We start from the raw sequence: 11,475 nt of genomic DNA, 5'->3' as shown, positions 1-11,475 counted from the left end.
TATAACTCCCACTAATCCTCTAGCTGCTTAGAATAAGCCCTTCCTGCCTTAAGTACTTAAATGCCTGAGACAGTTTAAAGAACAAAAAGATTTTCCTGATGCCAGGGTGGGTGACTCTCCGACCTAGGCTGATGCCTCTCCAAACAATTTCCAAGGACAGGCTGCTGGCAGCACTGGTGTCCCAGCTCAATGATCCCTGCTGGACCAGGCTATAGAGGACCAGCCTGCTTCTCTGAGCCTTAGCCACAGAAATGTTGCTTGCCTGGTAGGGTGAGAGATGTGTGAGGTGCACCTACGGAGTAGTTTGTATTATGTGGTCCAGCAGGAAAGTCTGAAACCTGGTATCTGCAGAAAAGATTGGCTGGCATTAATGTGATGACAAGGACATGGGTGCTATTTCCTTTTCTTTCTTCCCAATGCTAAATAATAATACTTGCAACAGTAATGATAATAATAAAGCCGCAGAAGCTGAAAGGATGGTGGGAATAGGCTGAATTGCAAACATCCCACTGCTTCTGACAGACAGTTGCAGCTTACAGCTTTTAATTTGGCTCAGCCCAATGTGTGAACTCCTTGTCTGTGAAGTGGGGGTGATCACACTTCCTCACTCCCACAGCTTGGCAGGTTTCCTCTGTGGCCTGCAAGGTATTCAACACATGAATTAATTATTTTTTTTAATTGCCCTTACCAAGGGACTGCAGCAAGGCTCTTGCTCCCAGCTAGCTGTGAAGTACAGTGCGAAGCAGTCTGTGGGGCTGCCCATGTCCCTCTCGGGGCTGCTGTTATACAGCTGGGGCTGAAGCCGTTGGTCAGTATGTCACATTGGCTTTTTTTCACTCTTCGTCAGTGTGGGAGCTGACTCTTAGCAATGGCAGCCCGCATCCGAGACCTGACAGCATCAGACAGGTCCAGCTGGTCCCCAGTGTCCCTCTGATGTGAAAGAAGGTGGAGGAGGGTGAACAAGAGGTACAGAGAGAGATATGACAAAAAAAAGAAGCAAAGAGAAAAACAGCAAAAAAGAGAAGCGTAGGGTCTGGACTGTTAAAAAAGATGACACACAGTAACGAATACATGTGGAAAAGAGAAAAAAGCTGGTGAGTGGAGAAAGGGGGGGAGGGCGAAAGGAGAAGAAAAATAAATGAGCAGGTGAATGGGACAAAGATGCGCTGGGGGTGGTGTAAGAGGTGGCTGAGGCATGAAGCTGGTTTATGAAGCTGCTAGGCTGCAGAAAATCCTCTGTCATCCAAGACAGCAATTTTCTGCTGCTGACCCTGTGAAACTTAGGGGATCCACCAACTACTCATTTCATGAAAAGTATCCAAGAGCAGAAAGCTGGCTGACTTGGAGCTTGAGCTCCCCAGGAAGGGCTTGAAACCTCTGCTAGTAAATGGCTTAGGTATTTACATATGGGAAAAGGTCAGAAAGCACTGCTCTGGGAGAGCCAGGGCATCCACCTCCTCCGCACCACTCCCAGGAGAGCCAGGGCAAACTTTTCCTCTCCACCTCACCGGATTGTCTCCACAGGAGGCAGGGTGAGGTAGGAAAGCTGCCAAGGGGACTGTGTAATGGAGTCCTGGGAGGAGAGCTGAGTATTTTTGACACTAATTGGTATTTGTGGGAATTGAAGACAAGATTTCTTACCTCCCCTGCTTGACCTGTGAAAGAGGTCAGAGAAAAAAACTTCACATTTGAGCTTTGATATATTTTTCACTTGAAGCATCTCTTTTCTTCATTTTGTGTAGCTTATTGCTTCTCCTAGCCCTCCTGCTCACCATCCGTTTGCATTTCTGTCACAAACAAAAAGCCAAACATTGTGTCTGTAGCTCTCCTCTGTCTTGGGAGAAGTCTGAGTCAGAAGTGAACCCTACACTTCACTTGCTCTACATTTGCAAAGTCCCCCCAGTTTGGAGGTTCCTCGCTCTCCCACCAAAGTCACTAACAAGGCTCCCTTTGTCTTTAGGAGAGCAAGCCAAGCTTTAGGAGCAAGCCGAGCATATCCTTAGAGAAGTCTAAGGAGGCAGAATAAGACTTTTAAATCGATGGGCTGGCAGACATGACCAAGAGCATTTCCCAATGTATTTGCTTTGTGCTACAGTCACAGTTCAGCGTGGCTCATTTCACGGTGCCCTATCTTAGCACGGTTACTTTCAGCACAATTTGTTTTCCTTCACTGTAAATCAGCGTTTCCCCAAGCAGAATTTAGCTCAATTCACGATGTCCTGATTCCCATTAGCAGAGCTCAGCGTTTCACACACCAGCAGTGGCTGGCTCAGCGAAGCCCACGCAGCACCCAGGCAGGGCAGGGTACTGGAGTGTGGCGGCCCTGGGCTGTTTTGCAGTCTCTTGGCTGATCGCTAACATTTGCCATCAGCTATTTTGGCTTGGATCACTTCAGTTTCTCTCCACTGACGCAGACAATCCCCTCTGTGCTCTGCCCTTTATCCTTTTGCTCCTGTTCCTCTTTGGATCATCAGGAACAGGCAGTGACACAACCACACAGATCAGGGGATGCCTGCTCCTGATAGCACACTTTTGCTACTTATGCAGCGTTAGCATCACCCTCTGAGATAATTGTATCTCTAGGACATCTTGGGTCCCTGAGCCTCCAGAATGCCTCTTGCTACACTGCAAATATATTAATTTAATATAAGGCCTTGACCTCTTTTAAACAAGGTGGACCTACAACCTTCTGTTGAGTCTCAGGCGTTGGTTTTGGCACCTGTTTGTCCTTCTTGCTGTCCCAGGAGATGTTTTGGGGTTTGGCCCCTTTGGAAGTGCAGACCAGGCTATTTTGTGGTTTTAAACTATATAACTCCTTGTTAAAGAGACAACACTGACTGGCATCCCTGGGATGGCACAGTGAGCAAAGATGATGCCTGACCCTGGAGCTCTGCTTGTCATGGCTGCCAATCATTTTGAGTCCCTATCTGACATTTGGCTCCCTCAGAGGAGAACAGAAAGAAAAATAGTGTCAGCAGCAGCCTGCAAAAGAAAGCTGGGTCTTGGGAAAAACCTGAGAGTGTCTCAGTAACAGTCCAAGGACCCCTTACCTGCATCAGTAATGGGTTGTTCAATACAGGAGCTGACCAATGAAGAAAGATAAGAGCAAAGGGAATAAAAAATGAAGCTGCTTTTATTGCAGTTGGGGATGCCTCTTTCTCAGCCCCCATGTGCACAAGTGACTAACAACAAATGCTGTATGCCAAGGCGGGTTGTGTATGCAAAAAGGTTCCTGTTCACAAAAACATCACCAAGCTGTGCATGAGCACGTGACTGGACTTTAAACCAGAGAGAATTGTGATGGTCATCTCACTCCTCTGCAACACAGACCATCATATTTCTACCAGTCGCTATGTCAGTAAACCTGGGAGCTGCTGCACTGGAGACACATGCATGGGTGCTGCCCAGCTACCATCACCCATCACTGTGTGAGCTGCAAGGCAAGCAAAAGCTCTGTTGTTCAGCAAGTGGTGCTCTCCTGGCACCCAACCCACTTAGGGCCCTTCAGCTTTAAAATAGCAATTTGAATGGTTTGGTAGATACCCCAGGCACCTGGGGCAGGAAGATGAGACAGAAATGTGACCTACACATTGGCACTTCTTCCAGTTAGGGAAAATCCTCAGGGTTCTTCCCTGATTGAAGCAATTTGCAACAAGCAGCACGAATGTGTACACACCACATGGTTACCCACTGGCTGGGGCCTTTCCAGCAGCCGGTGCAGCCATGTTGCACAGTAATGCTCCAGAACCAGCTCCTACCTTTCTGGCCAGACACCCACTTTCTGTTGCTTCCCCGCTCTGCTGTGTGTGTCTGGCTTCGCGAGCAGCCAGTGCCAGCACAGAGAAAGAAACAGCAAGTCCTGCAGTCCTGGCAACTGATACAAACAGACTGCTGCAAATACGGCTACCTCCGTGCCATCCACATCCAAGGAGGAGGCTGGCATGGAGCAGGAGCTCCTCCTAGACCTGCTGCTTGGGCTCACACCCACCTGCAGTGAGTGCTGGGAGGGAGCAGCTGTGGTGGCCGAACTCCTGAAAGCCAGGAGTCCCTTTCTTCAGGACCTGCTTGGCTCTTGCCCCCACACTGCAGCAGTGGAGGAGCTGCCTGTGCCCATCAGCACACACCACCGGCCAGAAGCTGATACTGTCCCCAGTGCCTGTTGCCATTTGTAATATTGCCACTCTGTGGCCTCCCCGTGCTTGGTCAGTGTGAGACCAGTGGATCAGATCTCAGCGTCATTCTAGGGCAGGTATGTCCTGATCCCAAGATTTCATCCCCTTAAGGAAAAAAAGCCTGAGTGGGCAAGAAGGATGAGCAAATGGGGCTCCCAAACTGTTTTAGCAACATGAATGATGCCCGCAAGACAATTCCTTCAAGCTGAGACCATCCTACATCCAGAGGAACGTTTTCTTCCCCAGTGCCTGGCAAAGCACAGTGGGTGAGTCAGCATGGTGGAGGCAGAGTGGTCTGGATCAGTCTCTTTGGATGGGGATGCATCCCTGCCTCTCTTGCTGCAGGCAATGCTACCCTGGGTCTCAGGAACACCACGATCAAAGCTGACCGCTTGCAGTGCTGACACCAGCATGATGTTTTGGACACTGCAAAATCACTCATGAGTTGCATGGACAGCCAAGCCCTTGGAGTCACTGTGGTCAAGGCAAGGCTGTGCAAGATCACTGTGCAGCTGCTTCAGTTTGCAGCAGGCTGCCTGTTTCCAAGCAATGTGCAACGTCTCACAGATCTGCAGCCAGCTACATTCAAACCCTGGCCTGTCACTGCTCACTGGAGCAATAAAATAGCAAGGGTATTTTTGCTCCTCCAAGCCAGCAACAGCGTGCCAGACACCACCCGTGCTGGAAGATTTCCATGGGTATAGCTGCAGCAGTCCTGGCCTCTTCTGCTTCATAAACCCTCTGTTATCTCAGCCCATGAAATTGCTTCCTTAGCTGGAGTACAGGTCCATGGTAAGGCTGGCGCTGTGTTAGCAGATTCAGCCTCGTTGACCTTCACTGTACAGAACTTATTTTACAGATGAATATAGCTACCCACCTTCTGCATCTTCAAGAGGGTTTAATTTAGAGAGAGAAATGCACTTTAGTCACGGTTTGAATGCCAAAATCTTAGTCAGACCTGTTTATTCGAACGGCCGCTTACACCTAGGCTGACACAGCAAAAACTTTGGCGCTGGGTGCCTAAAGAGAAAGGCCTAGATGCATGTTTGATCTCCTTTATAGAGCCGGTTTGATTTGCTGCTGATCTGCGGCGCCGGCAGCATGGCACGAGCAATGCTGTTGTGTGCAGAAGGACATATGTCTGTGCAGACGTTTGCACTCAACAGGGCCCATCTTTTTCCTCCATGCAACTTCATTTACATGAGTCAGATGAACTGATCCATGATTGCCTTTTTGTAGCATGTAGGTGAACTGATGCTGTGAATTCTTAGAAATATAACTACTGAAAAAATCAGATTAAATGCCTATTTGTTCAAAGCCATTTGTGACCAGTCTGTCCTGGGATGGGATGTGTAGGAGCTGCCACCTTCCAAAATTTGTGCAGAGTTGTCTGTGCCAAGAGGAAGCATCCTCCACAATATATGCATTAGCATAAGACACAAGATTTGAAAGGGGTGGAGGAATCAGGCTCACAGGGCAATTTTAATGGCCAGTTATTGTTTCTGTCCATCACATGTGCCCAAGGTGTGTGCTGGAGCATGGCCCACACACAGCACAGGAAAAGGAGGTCTGTGCAGTGCCCTTCTCTGCTTCTCAGGGTGACTGCGAGGTTCTGGCAGTGCTGGAAACCTTTGAGTAACTATTGACACAATAGCATGGGCTGAGAAGGTACCAGGCATATGGCAATTATGTTTCTGGGCACCAGTACTTTGCAAGCTGAAGCAAATAAGAGATGAGATGAGCTTGCTGTGTGTTTGAAGGGGCAGGAGGCCCATGGAGACCCAATTCAGCATTGTCTTGGCAGGGAAAATCTCACTGTAGATATATTGTACCATTTTCTGTAGTGCCTTGTGCTGGGAGCACAGCCACATTTGCTCTGAAGCAGCCCATATGTTCGCACCATTTCCCAGTGTGATTGACAGTGAGCCAGTTCCCTCAGAGCATCCTGACATATCCCAGACTAATTCACCCTTTGCGTGTAAATATTCTTCTTATGAGGGTTTGGGACATAAATTCTAAGCCTAGGAAAGGACAGGGAAGACTGGGATATATCAACATACCCTGATTAACTCTGTTACAATGCCTTCTTTAGCTTCAAAAAGGTTTGAAAATCACAGCTGACTTTTAGTGGAATGGAGGATCCTGCAACAGCCTGCACAGCATGGTCCTGCTAGGACTTGGCCAAATACTCACAGGAGATCAAACACTGCAGAACCAGCCATCCCCTTTCCCAGGCTCCTGCAGTTCACAAGACCCACATTTCAAGATTGATTCTGCAAAATGCGCTATATCCGAGTGTCTCACAGCTCAGTAAAGCCTGTGTTGGAATACCCATGTCTCTGGAGTATAGGAAAGGAGACCTGGCCATGATAATGAGCTGAATGGGTCAAACACCCTCTTTTTAAGCCCTAGGAATAAATAAAGGTTGAGTCTTTAGGAATAAATAAAGGGGCTGAGTCTTCAGGAAAGCCCTGGCATGCTGTTAGTCCCACTCTGTACATCCCATGTCTATCCCAGAAATGGGATTTTTTTCGAGTGCTGTCAGTCATGATACGCAGCACATATGAAGTCTGCTAAAGGTGGAGGGGATGCTGTGTGCAATGTGTGACCCATACTCCTAAGCACAGCTTTCAGTTCTCTCAGTTCCAGACAAGAGCAGCAGCCTTGACATAGCCTCTATAGGCACCACAAAAGGCAATGTGAAGAGCTCAGCAAATCCCAGAGACCTGAACTCTCAAAGTGAATAAAAGTTCACAACCCTCTGGGTGTGAAGATGTGGGAGGAAGCAGGATGTGAACGAGACTCATAAATCATGCCATGCTGATAGAGAAGGGAGCAAGCCACAAATTTTCTGCTGTATCTATTGCATCTCTGCACACCCTGCTTTTGTCACATTGTATCTGCTCCTGGCTGGATGCAGGTAAATTGTTGCTGAAAAGGGAGTATGGCAGGTCAGTGAGTCTCAGGCATTGATTTTTCATTCCAGAAGGACAGGTCATTAATAAACATGACAAGGAGTACACCAGGAGGCACTATTTGCTGGCAATACCTTGGGTCTCTCAGTGTATAGTGGCAAAGCTTTGCACAAAAGGGGGATTTTGATTGATGCGGAGGAATACACAGGTGAGAGATGAGCACATTGCTGCTGTCTGTGGGTCTGGGCACTTGGATTTGGAAACACAAAAAGGGCCACAGCTCCGAGATTTCAGAATACTAATTTTTTTTTTGAAACTGGAGATTTGCTGGCACAGAGCCTTTCATGTGAAAAAAGTCTTTTCCTGAACTGACATTTCCCCAATACAGGGCAGGGGGGGTGGGGGGGATGGCAGGGTGAATCTTATAAAAAAAAACTCCAACCACCTAAGTATTGTTAGATGGAGGTACATATGCCTTTGGGGATCTGTGTCCCCTCCTTTGCACACAGCCCTTCTGTGTCAGCAGACAAAAGTGTTTGCATTCAAAATGTTTCCGCAGAGCCTCCTCCAAAGGCAGCCGTGCGATGCTCCCTGCACATACAGCTCTGGCCTCTTCCTCTCGACCTGGAGATCCCTCCTCCCCTGAGCTCACTCCTTCCTTGGCATTAGCGGTGCTGCTCGCAGGAGGTTACAAATGCTGTGGGCTCCTGTGGTTTTGTCTGGTAGCTCTGCAGGCTGATACGACCTGTGTTATCACCACTTGGCATACACAGCCAAGTATCAGTTACTAGGAGACTCTCAGCCTTGCTAATCTAATTTTTTCAGTAGGGAAGTTTGCCTCAGAGCTCCAGGGAGTGTTTAACTGTCTGCCCTCCTGCTCCAGCCCCGTGAAGAGAGGACTGTGTTGTTCTTTCTGTTGCGGCAAGGGTTTTTTAAGTGCTTCCCGTTCTCCCCTTCCTCATTTGGGTGTGTTAAGGCAGTGCTAACAGATTTAAGGACAAGAGGAATTCTCAGCCTGTATGAGTCTGTCCACACCAAGGAAAAGATAATCAGATGAATGACCAGTGGTGTCAGCTAGGAAGTTCTAACATGGGAAGAGCTTTTTATTTTACAATCTTATTGTGTCATTATTTATCTTGTTGAATCTAAGGTTTGACACACCTCCTTCAAAATAGGAATATTGTAGTCTTGCCGAGGATGAGTGTAAATTCCAACCATAAAAGCTAGTTGGGAAAAGCTAATGCTAGCAGTGGTGATATCCCTAAAATCAGTTTGGTGGCTCTGGCAGGTTTCTGGACTGTTGTGAAGGTGGTGATCAGAGCTGCAGTTGGGAATAGGACCAGGGATGACAAAGGGCAGAAGAACTGCTCTGAAATACAACCCTAATCCTGGCTGTTGAATGTAGCACTAACAAGGTCTTCCCCTCTGCCAGGAGAAACTCCTCCTGTCTGTGCAGGGCTGGCAGATCCCAACAAAAGATCGTGACATCCCATCCTGGCAGGGCTGAGCTGCCAGCCCCATTCCTGATCACTGTTTTAATAGCTGACCAGAGCTAAACTACTGTTAACGCTCCTCCCGTAAGCTACTTAGTGCTGCTGGCACAAGCAATTCCTTAGCCCTCTGAGCCTTCATTGCAGTAACACAGATGGCAGCTGGTACCCCCTCAGACCCAATCCATCATGTGCCCAGGGCCATCGCAACCATGGAATTAACCATGAAGCAATCCTCAACCTGTATTCAGCTGTGAATTTGCCCTTTTTACTTCATAATAACAACGCTAACCCTTACTCACACCACAAATACTAGCTTTACAGCTGGATCCTGCAAGATTACGGCTGGTCTGGCTCCTGTACTGTTCCCTGCGATGGGAAGAAAACTCGAGTGAGCAGAGCTGCCCATAAGCTGCTGGTCCTGCCTGTGCCAGTCTCATCTTAGCCCCACAGGACGTGCAGGATTCAGCAAGAACTAAGCTGTTCTGTCCCAATGGCATCAGTGCCATCCAGGGATGACCTAATTGACATTTTGGAGAGGAAATGGGATGAAATGTTCCATTTCAGAAGGATCAGAGTCATGGGGTATATGAAAAGCAGTTGTTTTGGCTCAAGAGCAAGTAGGAGAGTGTAGGGGGAAGGTTCCATCTCTGAAATTGTTGAAATGCTTCTGCTTTTTTTGGTTAGAAACTGAGCTTCAGAAATGCTCAAAATATTTCAGCTGATGCTTCCAGAAAAAGGCATCTTTATATTTGTTCCAAACCTTTTTCAACAAAAGATTAAAATAACAATAGGTCAAAGAAAGGATGCTATTTAATCAGTTCCTTCTGAAGGTACAGAATGAAATGTAGTATTCCAGGGAGAAAGGAAATGGAATTTTTCCTTTTTACAAACCCAGTTCTAAACCCTGTATTTCAGCCCACCCTAATCCCATGTTTGGGCTGCACAGTGCCCCCAGCCCTGAGCAACATGTTCAGCCACACCGCAGGGAACAAATCAGAAGGACCAACAAAATGTCCACATTCCCAATGGAGGGACACCTCACCCAGGAGCTCACACAGAGACCTGAAATGGACGCCCAGAGAAAAGTAAGAACAGGGCAAGCACATATGATGACTCCTCAAGTGTTTTGCCAGGGATTTTCTGAGTATGATGTGTTGTGTCCAGTTAGGAAACCTCCCAGGCATAACTGTGTGGTCTCTTCTTGGCCCTCAGTAAATGTAATATAAATTTATCACAAGCTGCTCCTCAGCATATGCAAGGGTTGAAATAAGACCAACGTGTCTCAAGTTCTGATCATAGCTGGGAGAAGGACCAGAGTCTCCAGCTGGATTTTAATCCACCCTCTTGAATCATGATTTCCCTCCTCCTGGAGCATGGATTATTTGCAATTTCAGGATCTGTCTGCCACTTGAGTGAGGTGCTCAGCCAGCCAGGTACAGTGCAGCAAGTGTTTGCAAGCACTTCATGTACCTCCACCCAAGTATTAATTATTGTTGAACTGGTCCTTTAATATTTAATTGCCACCTTGACTCCCCTTTTCATCTCCTCCCTTTCCAGGTGTCTTTGTGCCTCTTGCAGGCTGGCCCTTGCAGTTTCCTGGGCTTGTCCTCCAAATCAGCTCCGCACCTTAACCCTCTGCACAAGAAAGGCCTGTCTGCCTGCAAGCTGAGCCCAAACCGAACCCATGCAGCATCAGTGCAATGTGACGCCGCTGGAGTCCATGAAGGTCAGTTTAGACCCTGGAGCCAAGGTTGGTCTTTGGATCTTGCTTTTGAGTTCTGCTGGCAAAGGGAAGTGAAATGGCTTGTTAGGTTTCGATTGAGCTTGGTTGGGATGAGAGGCACTTGTGGGCCTAGAGAGCAGATGCTGAATTTACCACTTCTTTCTTCTTGCATCAGACTGAAAGTGGGTCATGTTGCCACTCATGTTGCCCCAAAGGAGCCATGTGTTGAATGGTTTTGACTTTCTGTAGTTCACAAAGGGCACATGACCATGTCAAGAGACAGCTGGCTCTTGGCATGCTCATTTACAGCTTGTGCACTACAAGTTAGAGGCCACTGGGCTGCCCATGTCCTCCTAGTTCTGGGCTGAAGCCATGGGCTGGAATGGGGAACAACCCTTGGCCCCTGCTGATGACAGTTTTCACCCAGGGTGAACCAGTTACTGTCTGCAGCTCTCCATACTTTCCCAAAGGACTACATTTCCATAAAAGATGAAAAAAACCTGCCTGACTGGCTGTCCCGGCCACTTCCTACAGCCTGGCACCCCTCCCAAGGCTGGGTCGCATGTCCTACATCTGAAGGCTGAGGTAGCAAATGGGGTCAGCAAGCCTGCATTTGGCTCTGCTGTGCATGTCTGGAAGTGGGAAAAACTAAGAGGACAGATCCTCTTATTTTTCACTCAGCCTGTAACTCCTTCAGAGGCCTTACACTAGAATTACAAGTTTTTCAGGAGCAGAAAATGTCAGGTGAAGTGATGAGATCATGAGTTATTCAAGGTGACATTAAATGTGGGTAGGCACAGATGTCACCCACAGGACTTGGGGCAAGAGCCTGCAGGCTGCAGGTTGGGGACAGACTTGTCCTCCAACAGGAACAGGGCTGCTCTGCACACCATGAGAAGCTTCTGTGCTGGTGCTATGATTGGTATCGCTATGGGAAATAGCAACAGGCAGCTATGATCTTCACTGATTTTAAGCAGGACCAAGCTGCCATTATATCCTTTAACTAGCTTCGGTAGTTTTCATTTTAATTGTATATTGATACATTTAAAAATGAATGTCTCAGCAGTCCTTTGATCCCTATGAGTCTCTCCAGCTAAAGCCCATTTAAGGTTTCTGGCTGGTCCCTCCTTCCCGTCTAGGGAATATGCTGACCTTTCTCCTGGCTGGCTGGA

This window comes from Falco peregrinus, chromosome 9 (genome assembly GCF_023634155.1).
Source record: "Falco peregrinus isolate bFalPer1 chromosome 9, bFalPer1.pri, whole genome shotgun sequence".
Classification (NCBI taxonomy): Eukaryota; Metazoa; Chordata; class Aves; order Falconiformes; family Falconidae; genus Falco; species Falco peregrinus.
Note: the sequence above shows the minus strand (reverse complement) of the source record.